This window comes from Meles meles, chromosome 17 (genome assembly GCF_922984935.1).
Source record: "Meles meles chromosome 17, mMelMel3.1 paternal haplotype, whole genome shotgun sequence".
NCBI classification, from domain to species: domain Eukaryota; kingdom Metazoa; phylum Chordata; class Mammalia; order Carnivora; family Mustelidae; genus Meles; species Meles meles.
The window spans coordinates 22,777,932-22,791,001 of NC_060082.1; the positions used below are offsets into that span (position 1 = coordinate 22,777,932).

At 36.8% G+C, this 13,070-nt stretch overlaps 1 non-coding gene across 1 annotated transcript; it reads right to left on the reverse strand.

The window, feature by feature from the left end:
• Positions 1-11,886: 11,886 nt before the first annotated feature.
• TRNAQ-UUG lies at positions 11,887-11,971 on the reverse strand. The gene has a single exon. It is a non-coding gene; the product is annotated as a tRNA-Gln (tRNA).
• Positions 11,972-13,070: the final 1,099 nt, after the last annotated feature.

A 13,070-nucleotide genomic window follows, 5' to 3' on the forward strand; every position in this document is an offset into this window, starting at 1 on the left:
CTCAGGGTTCTAGAGGGCAATGTGAAATGCTAATTTATGAGTAAATATAAACAAGAGCTACACAGGAATTTTGAGTAAAGTGAAGCAAGGACGTGGACGAGGATGTCAGTGGAAGAGGAGGCAGTTTGGTGTGCATTGTAAAAGCCTGGACATAATGGCAGAGGAGGATTGAGGGTGCATGGCAGGGCTGATCTGAAAAGCTTTTGTGGACAATTGCATTTGTGTTGTAGTCTGTGAAGCCTGTTTATGTGTTACCCCAGACTTTCTATGAAGTCCAACTCTAGTAATATAATCCCAGGTTTCTTGTTCTCAGCCCTTATGGTACATAAAATGTTTCCTTCCCTCCAGGCTCAGGAGCTAAGAAACCCCATGACTTAAGGCAGGTGATGAACCTGGAGTAAAACTCTCCAGCATACCAGCCCATACCCTCAGTATTAGTTAAGGCTGATGGAACTGAAAGCTCTTGGTTCATCGAATGTCCCCATAACAACAGAACCCAAACCCAGCTTCAGCATTGACAAAATTCACCCAATACTCACATTTCAAGAGTAGTCAAAAAAATGTGACCATCAATCAGCATAACTAATATTTATTTCAGGCCCAAGAGTCTTGCACATCATTAGTCATCCAAGAAACATAAATTAAAACCACAGTGCTAACATACAATCAGCAATATAGCAAATATTCTAAAGAAAGATTGAGAATAATGATGGCAATGTAAGGCAAACAACTTTGTCAGAAATTGCTGGTAGGAGTGTAGATTAAGTAAACTAATAACTTAATTATTAATCATATAATATATTAATTAGATTGATAATTTCAATATTATTAATTATATAATTAAAAATATATTTTATTTATTTATTTGACAGACAGAGATCACAAGTAGTCAGAGAGTCAGGCAGAGAGAGAGGAAGAAGCAGGCTCCCTGCTGAGCAGAGAGCCTGATGCAGGGCTCAATCCCAGAACCCTGAGACCGTGACCTGAGCCGAAGGCAGAGGCTTTAACCCATTGAGCCACCCAGGCGCCCCTAATTATGTAATTTATTAACATGAATTTGCTCCTTGCTGAATTATAGGTGCAGACTACACCAGGTGGAGCTGACACACAAAAGAAATCTTATTTGAGGCAAATAAGGAAATCAAGGGGATTAACTTCCAAAGCTGTGACTTTCTGAGCAAGGGTGAATAGTTTCATTTTAGGGTTATGGTGAATAGTCAGAAAAGGAAGTTTTGTCATTTTGCTTAGAGGCAGGTAGAAGGCTGTGTTTGCATCTTAAGGAAACAGGCCCATACATTGTATGTAATATTAATGAGGTTTGTACTCCTCCTCTGGTAATTTAGCATTACAAGGAGGAAGATATCACAGGCCAGGGTCCACCTGTCGTGATGGAAGTCAGTGGTAGAGTTCACACTGGTCTGGACAGGTCAGAGCTCTTCTTTTGGACAGTTGTTACTGCTTAAGCAATAGTTTCTGTTTCCATCATCAGATGCTTTGCCCATTGGTCTTTGGCCTGAGTTAAAAGATAAACTGGAAGGAAGAACTTAAGGAAAATGTGGGATAAAGGTTAGGGAGTACATGCAGGTGGCAATAAAAGTCAGGTCCTGGGGTCTTGCTGGTGACAAAATCAGTTTGAAACCTGTCTGGAAGTATTTACTAAAACTGAAGTGTGACTCAGCAATTATATGCCCAAGGAAATTGTGTACATATTTATATCAAAACACATACCCGAGAATGTTCAGATCAGTGTTATTAATAAAAATGCAAACTGGGGATGTACGGATGGCTCAGTTAGTTAAGCCTCTGACTCTTGATCTTAGTCAGATCATCTTCATCTCAGGGTCATGAGTTCAAGCCCTATATTGGGCTCCATGCTGGACGTGGAGCCTACTTCAAAAAAAAAAAAAAAAAAGAATGTAAATTGGAAACAACAAACCTACCTTACTATGGTATGATGGATAAGTGCATTATCATTATGGAGTTAATACTATATATCAATGAAATGAATGAATTATAAATTTCACAAATGTAATATTATCTGAAAGGAGACAATAAAAGTGTATACAATAAGAGTCCACTCATATTAGTATTAAAAGATGATAAAATTAGTTCCTGGTGATAGAAATCCAATCAGCACTTTCTTCTGGGTGATGATTATCAACTGTGATGGACATTTTTTTGGTAGTTTCTGGGTTGCTATTAGTATTCTTTATCTTGTTTTATGCTGTAATTACATAGGTATATTAAACTTTTCGCAGTTCATCCAGCTGTATTATTATGAACTATGAAAATTTTTATGAATAAACAAAGTACTTAATTCATAAAAAAAGGTCCAATCCATTTTCCCTGAAAGAAGACAGAATAAACAGAGGCATTTTGAAAGTAAGCAGGTGTTGGAAGATCAGGCCTTCAAGGATGCGGGCAATGAGAACCAGGTACCCTGGCAAGCTGGAGTACTTTATCACAGTCATTGTTCATAAGTGCCAATTCATCATGGTAATTGAAAGCAGACTGAATTTCAACCAGTGTATTATTGTTACATCTCTAAAACGATGTAGTCTCCTATTGTCTGTACTCAGAACAGACCATCCTCATGGCCCATTCCCTTAATATATCACCACTTTGAACAAAAAAGCAAGCAGGAATCACAATTTCAAAATCTAACAACATACTACTCTAAGCAATAAATTAATCATTTATATTGAGAAATGTTGTGTATTGATCAAAAGAGCAACTCATTAAACATTGTAATTATCAGGGCGCTTGGGTGGGTCAGTCAGTCTAAGCATCTAACTCTTGATTTTGACTCAGATCATGATCTCTGCATGGTGAAATCCAGCCCCGAGTCAGGCTTGGTGCTTGTTAGGGAGCCTGCCTAAGAGTCTCTCTCTCCCCCTCCCTCTGCCCCTCCACCCATTCCATCCTCCCACCTGCCCCACCCCACTCACGTTCTTTCTCTTCCTCTCTCTCTCTTTCTCAAAAAAACAAAAACCTTGCAGTGATCATGAGAATATACATGAACAAATCAAAATGCATAATGTAAAATTATATCAATTTGAAATCAGCAAACATTTATTGAAGGCTACTTTGTATCAAGCCTACTTCTAGGCACTTTGAAGACCTTGGTCAATAAGAGGTTAAACTTTCTGTGGTTATGCAGCTTTTATTCCAGTAGATAAAACCAACAAATAACCAATTCAGGGGTGCCTGGGTGGCTCAGTTGGTTAAGCATCTTGCTTTAGCTCAGGTCATGATCCCAGAGTCCTGGGATCAAGCCCCACGGTGGGCTCTCTGCTCAGCAGGAAGCCTGCTTCTCCCTCTCCCTCTGCCTGCCACTCTCCCTGCTTATATGCATGCTCTCTCTCCCCCTCTCTCTGTCAAATGAATTAATTAATTAATTACCAAATAACCAATTCAACAACAGTAGCACTTGGAAATATTCACACATCATTTTTGAAAGCTGCTAGATTCATGAGACAAATAAAAACAAAAATAAAGACCTGAATTGTGTAATTAACTAGTTTAGACTATATGTTGAGTGTATACAGTAAAACCATAAATACAGTCCTATATAGTATATGTGAAAAGTGGACCACGATGTCCTTTTGTATTAGTCTACCATGGAACCCACCATTATCAATCTATTACCAAAAAAAAAAAATTCACACAGGCAATAATTCTTTATTTCAATAAGTGTAAGAAATGTAGAAGTCAAGAATAGAAGTGTAGGCTAAAAGGTCAGTATGTCTGAAAACAAAATAACATAGTTAAATAACTTTTAGATTAAAGGTGAAAGCTTGGTTTCCCACTCTGCTCTTTCCGAAGTAAGTGGTAGAGGGTGACTGTGGTGCATCCTTCATTCCTGTGAAAGATTTCTCAGTTCTGTTCCTCTTTCTGCCCTGCCAAGACCATTACCTTGCATGTGGAAGGCATCAGGAGCTCCAGGGCGTCTCTCATTGCCCACCTTGCCCTTGTTTTCAATCAGCTTGTGCTGATGTCCTGCAATCAGAAAGGCATCTTGCACGTCTCTTTTGGATCTTTGCCCTGCCCAGCTTTCCTGCATATGGCGAAGTCCTTGGAAACAGAGGGCTCATGAGTGCACCCTGGAGTTGGGACTTGGACTCCTCCTAATTCTAACCATCACGCCCTTCCAGTGACAAACGTTTGTTAAAAATTTGTCTGGGTTCTCCACAATTCTCAAACTAGCAGTTTCCTTCTCAACCTGCTTTATTTTTTTCTTTTCTTTTTCTGATGGCATTTTCTCCCTTAAAAATGGGTAGGGGTACCTGAGTGGTGCCGTCAGTTGAGCATCTGACTCCTAAAATTTTGGCTCAGGTTATGATTTTAAGGTCCTGAGATCCAGCCCTGGCTGGCTCCCAACTCAGCAGAGAGTCTGCTTCTCTCCTTCCTCCTCACCGTCTGCCCCTCTCCCTACCCAGGCCTGTGTGTGTGTGTGTGTGTGTGTGTGTGTGTGTGTGTGTGAGAGAGAGAGAGAGAGAGAGAGAGAGATTGTGTGTGTGCGCGTTTAGGCGCTAGCACTTGATCACTCTTTCTCACTCTCTTTAAAAAAATGGCCAGCCACTTTCTGGAAATTCATTTACATATCTTTACATCCCCAGCTCTTTGACGGGTTTTGAAAAATACTATGATTTTGTGGTTCATTTGGCTTAATCTCATATTTTAAAGAGGAAAAATGATCTACTGATAATTTCTACACCCGACACAGCAGAATTCTATTTTGGTTTTAAACTAATGACTGCAAACCACATCACTATAAGCTAATAACTGTATCGCAAACAGAGAATATTATCTAAATCTGAAACCAGTCATTGTCTTTAATTATTTCAGCTTTGAAGTATTTTCACACCTGGGTTCCACTTAGAGATGGCATCCAGTTATTTCCACCATACTGTTTTATCTACTCATCCATCACATTCATCCAAACACAAATTCCACTGGGCATCTGTCTTTGCATGCACCTCCACGAATGATGGCTATGCATACATCCCCAAGTCAGCAGACTGGTTTCTATCCTGCTGTTGATCCTTCCCCCATATCCTATAAACTCATTGTCCTTTCCAGCTCACCTCATTCTAGAATATTTTCTTCTTGCCTCTTAAACGACCTCAGACGTACCTCTCCCTGCTGTGTAATTAGGTTCTTTGCTGTTTTTGACGATTTCGTATTGTGCTATTTCTTATGAGAAGTGTTGCAGATGGTGATGCAACACGATTTGTCTTACTCAAAATTATTTCTTTTCTACACATGACATTTTGTTTTTAGAAAAATTGTCCATTCGGAGCTCATACATCTTCACATTCTTCTGGTACCAGTTCATGTTCTCAACCTTTGTTAGCTTTGTGATCTGAGAAACTCAATAAATAAGTAGATTTCTCACAGAAGGGATTACATACTTATCCCCTGATTCCTCTAACCCAGTGATTTTCACCTCTTCTCTGTTTATCTCATCCCATAACTATATCCTGCAGCCTAACAAAATCTTGAACAGCTTTACCTCTGAATTAATTAAACATCAAGATATCTAACTACAGCCCTTCTAGCTCTCACTAATTCCCATATTTACCTACCCTGATGAATTCGTTACCTTCCCATTCTGCCCCCATTTATTCTCAATTAATGATTTTCAATGTTTATTCTCCCTTCTTACAATCTAGAGAGACTGTATAAGACTTTAACTTCTTTCTTAAGACTCCCTCTATTTAAGACTTTATCCTTTTCTTTACATTGCCTTACATTTCCTCTTGTGAAAAACCCCAACTTGAACTAAGTATGTCTTCTTATTTCATTCACTTTTTGGAAATTTATAATAAATGTCACACTCTAGAAAGTTGTTTCTAAATATCTTTAACTATAAAATTTGCACTTGACCCTTGGCTACTTGATGTTGTTTTGAATATTTTCATGATAACTTGATTAACAGTTCAAAATACGTTTATTTGACTGATAGTTCCTGGTAACAAATAGAGTAATGTAAAATGTAAATCTGGAGCTACAAAATTTTATTTGATCATTTTTTCTTTTAAATGTATCTATATACTGTATAATAATTATATTCAATACAATGGATGTATCAAGAAATATTACATTAAACTATTTTGACCTTGACATCAGGTGTTACATTTTAAATGAAATGTTTTCCAGCCATTATTTCTATCTTGATCTTATGTTTTTCACATTCAGGAGGAATTATTTGTGAATATTGAAAAGCAAATTGAAATAATGATAAGCAAAATACCCTTGAGTTTGCTATATGAATAGCACACAGGAATGTTAAAAGAAATAAAAATATCTGAATTTTAGCATTAGAGTTTATTTTAAAAAGATGATTTGGAAATGATAGTGCTGTTGAATACAAGCAGTACATTGGAAGTCACACATTGTCAATAGGCTAAATTTGGTACCACTCTAGAAAATAAACAGTAGATGATTCCTGATCTCTACTTGAATTGCTTATATTTTAATATTTGAGCTAAGTTGTAAATTGGTTTAAGATATGTGAATTAATAAATGTTTATGCAACTTGAAATACAAACCCTGACCTTAGCCAGAATTACGAGACTGATAAAAAAAGCTACTGTATGAGAACTTACTGCAGGGAATTAAAATGGTAGAGCCTAGTAAACATGTCCTTCAATTAATCATTGAAAAGAAGGTTAACTGTTTATAAGCAACATCTTTCAGAATCTAAGGCAGTTAGATATGGTAATAAATGAGAAAGACAACTGTGCTTTCGGACATTATTCTTCACAGTGCTTTCAGTCCTTAATGATCTAGGGCCATAGTCCAGGAAGTGTGTTAACGCATTTGGGGGAGTCCGCAACTTTAGGATCCTTGAAGGTCATTAAAGATGCATGTGGCTCACATACAGAAATTCTGGATTAAAAAAAAGTTATCAACAGGAATTTGAAATTTACTTTTGGTAATTACCACCATGTCTTTGAATACCACCACAATTTCCAATCAGTGGGTGCTAAAAAGCAAATGAATCTGCACAAAAGAGATTATACATGTGTTTTGTTTTGTTTCTTAAATAAGATGGAAACTTGTATTGAAGCCACAGGAACTGAGGACCAAAGATAAGTAAGGAAAATATGAGATCTGTGACTTTATCAAGGCATCATACTATTTTAAACGTTGGGATATGCAGTGTATAGAATTTCTTTTAGTCTTCAAAATACTTTCAAATGCCAGATTTTCTAGAAGTGGTAATAATAGCATCAGAGTAAGGATTTAAAAATACGTTCTCCATTGTGTCTTCTGGGGAAAGCAAGCATAGCCATTACAGGTTAGTGCATATATTATTATCACTATCATTATCATTATCATTATTACATGCTTGCATATGAGGATATTCCTTTGCATTCTCCATGTCCACTATTACATTTGTTACCTATTGCTTCTAATAATTATCCTAAAATCTGGTGACTTAGAGCAATAAACATTATCTCACAATTTTTATGAGTTAGGAATCCAGGGGCAGCCTAGTTGGTACCTCTGACTCAGAGTATCTGTAATCAATGTTATCACCTGGAACTTCAGTCATCTTATGCCTCAATTAGGGATGGATCTGCTTCCAGACTTACTCTTCTGGGTTATTGGACCAAAGATCTATGTTCCTTGCTGCCTATTAGATGATATCTGGACTCTGTTCTTTGCCATGTGAACATCATGAGAGATGCTACAATGGCATAACTACCACAAAGAAGGGATTATGGGGAGCCATTTCTGAAGTTGTCTACTGCAATCACATTATTCAGGTCTATAACATAACAGAGTGAAGAAAGCAGAAAGCATAGATTTATTACAATTGCTGAAAATACTGCTGTCTTCATGGGAAAAAAAAAGAAAAGGTTAAAAGTTATCCAAGCCAAAAAAAAGTAAAAAAAAAAAAAATGTATGAGAGTCAGAAATTATAATTTAATCTTCAAAAATTGTTTTCTCGGGGCGCCTGGGTGGCTCAGCGGGTTAAAGCCTCTGCCTTCGGCTCGGGTCATGATCCCAGCGTCCTGGGATCGAGCCCCGCGTCGGGCTCTCTGCTTGGTTGGGAGCCTGCTTCCTCCTCTCTCTCTCTCTGCCTGCCTCTCTGCCTGCTTGTAATCTCTATCTGTCAAATAAATAAATCTTTAAAAAAAAAATTGTTTTCTCTAAAATGATGTTCTGGAACTCCCACTAAACCATTCACTATTAACACAGCCTGTGATCCTGCTGTCTTGAGTTGTTCAAATAAGAATTGTAAGTGCTGTTTTCTACGGCAACATTTTTTTCAACACATTTGAGTCAGGTTTTGAAAAGTATCTATCAATTCTCTTTAATTCAAGAGTATATTGTATACTCTTCACATCACTTACATTTTATAGATTCTCAGTAAGCACTCATTATGAAAAAGACTGCCAAATATTTACTTGTATTTTAAGCATTCAAAAATTATTGGAATTGTCGCTACTAATTTGAGAATTCATAGGTTAGTTGAAGAGCTGAGATATATGTAATTGGAAAAACAAAGTTTCAAAGCAATGTAGAAGTAGGTGTCAATATATAATAAATTAAATGTCAATAATGTAAGGTACTACTTGGTTTTGAGATAGAGCAGATCTGGATTCAAGGAAAATAATAGCATTAGGTGGGCAGCTGATATGTATTTATTTATTTATTTTTAAATATTTATTTATTTATTTGAGCGAGAGAAAGCATGAGCAGAGTGAGGAGCAGAGAGAGAAGCAGGTTCCCTGCTGAGCAAGGAGCCGAATGTAGGACTTGATCCCAGGACCCCAGGATCATGACATGAGCTGAGCTGAAGGCGGATGCTCAACCAACTGAGCCACCCAGGCGCCCCTTATTTATTTATTTTTGAAGATTTATTTATTTATTTGTCACAGAGAGAGCACAGACAGGGGGAGCAGCAGGAGAGGGAGAAGCAGGTTCTCCACTGACCAAGGAACCTGATGTGGAACTTGATCCCAGGACCCAGGGATCATGACCAGAGCTGAAGGCAGACCATTAACCAACTGAGCCACCCAGGCGTCCCAGCTGATATTATGTAATTAGGGTATTTACTTTCATCAAATGAAGATAAGTACGTAACAGGATTTGCCCAATATTCAACAAAAATAATGCTACTTACTGCTTTGAATACCAGACAGAGTCAAGATGTTTGGTAAAAAATGACAAGCAAATAAACATACAAATATATAACATATTCTCGTAGATACACACATATACAGACACATACATAAATCAGTGTATAAATAATTGTGTGATTGTGAAATTAGTGAATTAGTGAAAACTTGAAATGTTATCTCCAACTTTACCATTTTGATGTCAAGAAAAAAAAATCCAGAAAATATAAAGGATCTGTGGGTTTTGGCAAGTTTAAAAGCAATACATGGATAAATGTTGTTTTTTTCTCTACTGATTTCTATTTTTCCTAATTTTAGCAATGCACATGCCTTTCTTTTATTTAGAGAATAGTAATATTATTTTTAAATGCAACAAAAATAAGTAACAATAATAAATAAAAGGAGATGTCAGTACCTCTTTTCAGATTGTGGCTTGAAAGAATTTCCTATGCAATATAGTGCTTTCATGCTATAAATGAAGAAATGCTTTCTATGATGTTATTTTGTCACTCAGGATTTTTCTTTCTTGTGCATGTGTCTTTTATACATAGTCTCATACTTGGTTGCATTCACTGCATATGTTCAATTTAACTTAGTTTTACACCATCTTCATTTCTATAGGTGAAGATCGATAGTGAAGGCGAAGTTCTTATCATAGATAACTTTTTTCCTGTGAAAAAGGTTAAAATATTCTGTATATTTCTTATTTCTTCTTCTATTTTTAAACTGTTCGCTATTCACAAGGACTCTTACATCAGCCAGAAAGGGCAAACTTCAGCTATGATTTACTGTCTTCTGATTTCTGACAGGCTTTGTTTATCCACAAAAGGACTGGTTTTGCATATGCATTTACAGACTGTCTTACTATGTCTCCTGAAATGCTAACCTCAACAAGGAGGGGTTGACATTTCCTCTCTCCATCAGAACGAAAACTTCTCTTTGCTCCGTTTGGTTCTGCCCTTGCCCTTGTTTTTACAAATGTTCTATGTGTCTTTTCTTTCTAATATATAAAATTCATTTGCCATAGTATCATTATAATCTTAAATCCAGTATTAAGACATAAATAAAGCAAACAATAGAATATATTTCAGAATAAGCATGCCTACATCCTGATTCCATCACTCACTAATGCTGTAACTGTAGATACATGTTTGAAAACTCTCTTTTAATGGTGGCCAGCTTAAGATGGCCCAAGAATGAGATCATATTGAAGAACCGAGAGAGAAGAAATTACTGATCAAAATGATAAAACAATTAGCAGTTTTTCACAACCAAATCCTCAGCCAATGTAATAACTAAAAGCAGTCCTACAAATATGTTAATTAAATATTAATGTTTAAGAGGAATAAAGCATAACCCCAACCACCTCCAAGCTTCAGTGATAATATATTGGATAATAAATTTCTATTCAACCCAAATTATGGGAATTTAACATATTCGCTCTGTGCATATTTTTTTTTATTTTTTTATTTTTATTTTTTAATATTTTATTTATTTATTTGACAGAGAGAGATCACAAGTAAACAGAGAGGCAGGCAGAGAGAGAGAGAGAGAGAGAGGGAAGCAGGCTCCCTGCCGAGCAGAGAGCCCGATGCGGGGCTCGATCCCAGGACCCTGAGATCATGACCTGAGCCGAAGGCAGCGGCTTAACCCACTGAGCCACCCAGGCGCCCCGTAAGTGCCCTTTTAAATAATTCCTTTGTTTGTAGACCACTTTTAAAAGTACTGTACTACTAGAACCTCAGCCAAAGTTAATATCAATGCATACCAAAACTAACTTTAGTAACTTTAATAACCAAAAAGCCTTCACTTTTATGTACAAATTAAAATGCAAAATTAAAAAAAAATTATCCCATGAAAAACAAAAAAAGAGAGGACTTGCATTTTTGAATTAGCTTTTAATTAAGCACAGAGTTTCCATTAATCTACATAGGTACTGCAGAACATATATTGGGAAAAGTTTAAAAAATTATTAAATTTATGTTTATAAGCCAAGTCCCTTTATATACAATAAACTCATCACACATGATTCAAGTCACTTATTTATTGAGAGAGAGAAAGAGAGAGAGAGAGAAAGAACACGTGCAAGCAGAGGTTTGGGGGGCAGACAGAGAAGGAGAGAGATAATCTCAAGTAGACCCCTAGCTGAGCCCCAATGTGGGACTAAGCCTTATCACCCTGAGATCATGACCTGAGCCAAAATCAAGGTTCAGATATTTAACCAACTAAGCCACACAGGTGCCCCTAAATCATTTCTCAAATTGCCCTATCATGTTCCCTCAACGTGTATTTCATGGAACATCCATTTTCCCTGAGTCTACACAGGAAGTGAAAATGAATTTCTGATTCATTTAATCTGGGAAATACAGGATTTAAAATGACTAAAAATTTTTAAAAATACATCTTACAGGTTTCTAATAGAATAATGAAATACACATCTTCCAAATATATTTTATTAAATGGACCTTACTTCCAAAGAGACTATTGTGAATCTAGAGTAACATTAACAGATATTTCTCCAGTGATTGAAGTGTTCCTTATCTCTGTTTTCCAAGACCCAAAAGGGTAGCCACTCATCACAAGTGGCTATTCAATATTTGAAATGTAACCGGTATGACTGAGCAACTGAATTTTAATGTTCTTTAGTTTTTTTTTTTTTTTTAAAGATTTTATTTGATAGACAGAGATCACAAGTAGGCAGAGAAGCAGGCAGAGAGAGAGGAAGAAGCAGGCTCCCTGCTAAGCGGAGAGCCCGAGGTGGGGCTCGATCCCAGGACCCTGGGATCAGGATCTGAGCCAAAGTCAGAGGCTTTAACCCACTGAGCCACCCAGGCACCCCATGTTCTTTAGTTTTAATCAAAATTTGAAGTTACTTGCAGATAAAGCTTATTTTATTGGACAACTCAAGTCTAGATTCATAAAACACACTGAAACATGTTGTCCTATCATTACAGTTTAGGAGTAATTTAGTTGGTTGGAAAGTACCTCTAAGGGGACATCAAGTAGGAATGTGATGTAAATATCCTCATAGATCATGGACTAATGAATGTACTAATGATGAAACCAGAGGAAGAGGGTTGTCTGCAAATAGAAAAGGTGTAAGGATTTGGGCATCAGGGTGGCTTGGTCAGTTAAGTGTCCAGCTCTTAGTTTTGGCTCAGGTCACAAACTCAAGGTCTTGGGATCGAGTCCTATATCTCAGCAGGGATCTGCTTCCCTACTCTCTCTCCCCCTGCTCTTTCCCCCATTCCTGTACACACACTATCTCTCTAAAATAAATAAATCTTTAAAAAAGAAAAAGAAAAGGTGTAAGGGTCAGGAATGGAAGTTGGATGAAGCCAAAAGCAACTACAGATTCTAAATTGTATTATTTATTTCAGCTGTCTTAGAGGCACCCCTCGTTTATCATCCTTTCTAGTGTTACAAAAAAAGGGAAAATAGAAATGAGTTAACTAAAACGAATTGTTATGTTCATGCTGCAGAGCTACTTTTCAGAGACAAGCCTAGAACCCTGCAGTTACAAACATGGAATCACATTCTATTTCATTCCAATACTATTAAATTACAACTTTATGATAATACATAAAACTTTATATGGTTATGAGGACTGGCTTACTAGTATATTATATTAGTGAGCAGGACTTATTCCCTGATAGGTGTTCTTGGAAATATCAAGGGAAAAAATATTCCTGAGTCTGTTCATCTCCATAACTATTTTCCCGTGGCCTTAACTTGAAGTTAATATAACTGAATGAAGGTTAACTCACGTTTTCCCTCTTAATGATCTTAAAGTGTTGAGTATATAAATGTTGCTGTTGAAGGGAGGAAAAGCTCTTCTTTACCCCAAGGTAGGCTAAGAATTAAATTTACATGAGATGGATTAACAGGAGAAAAAATCATTTTTATTATGTGCATGAAGGCCCGATAATGGAA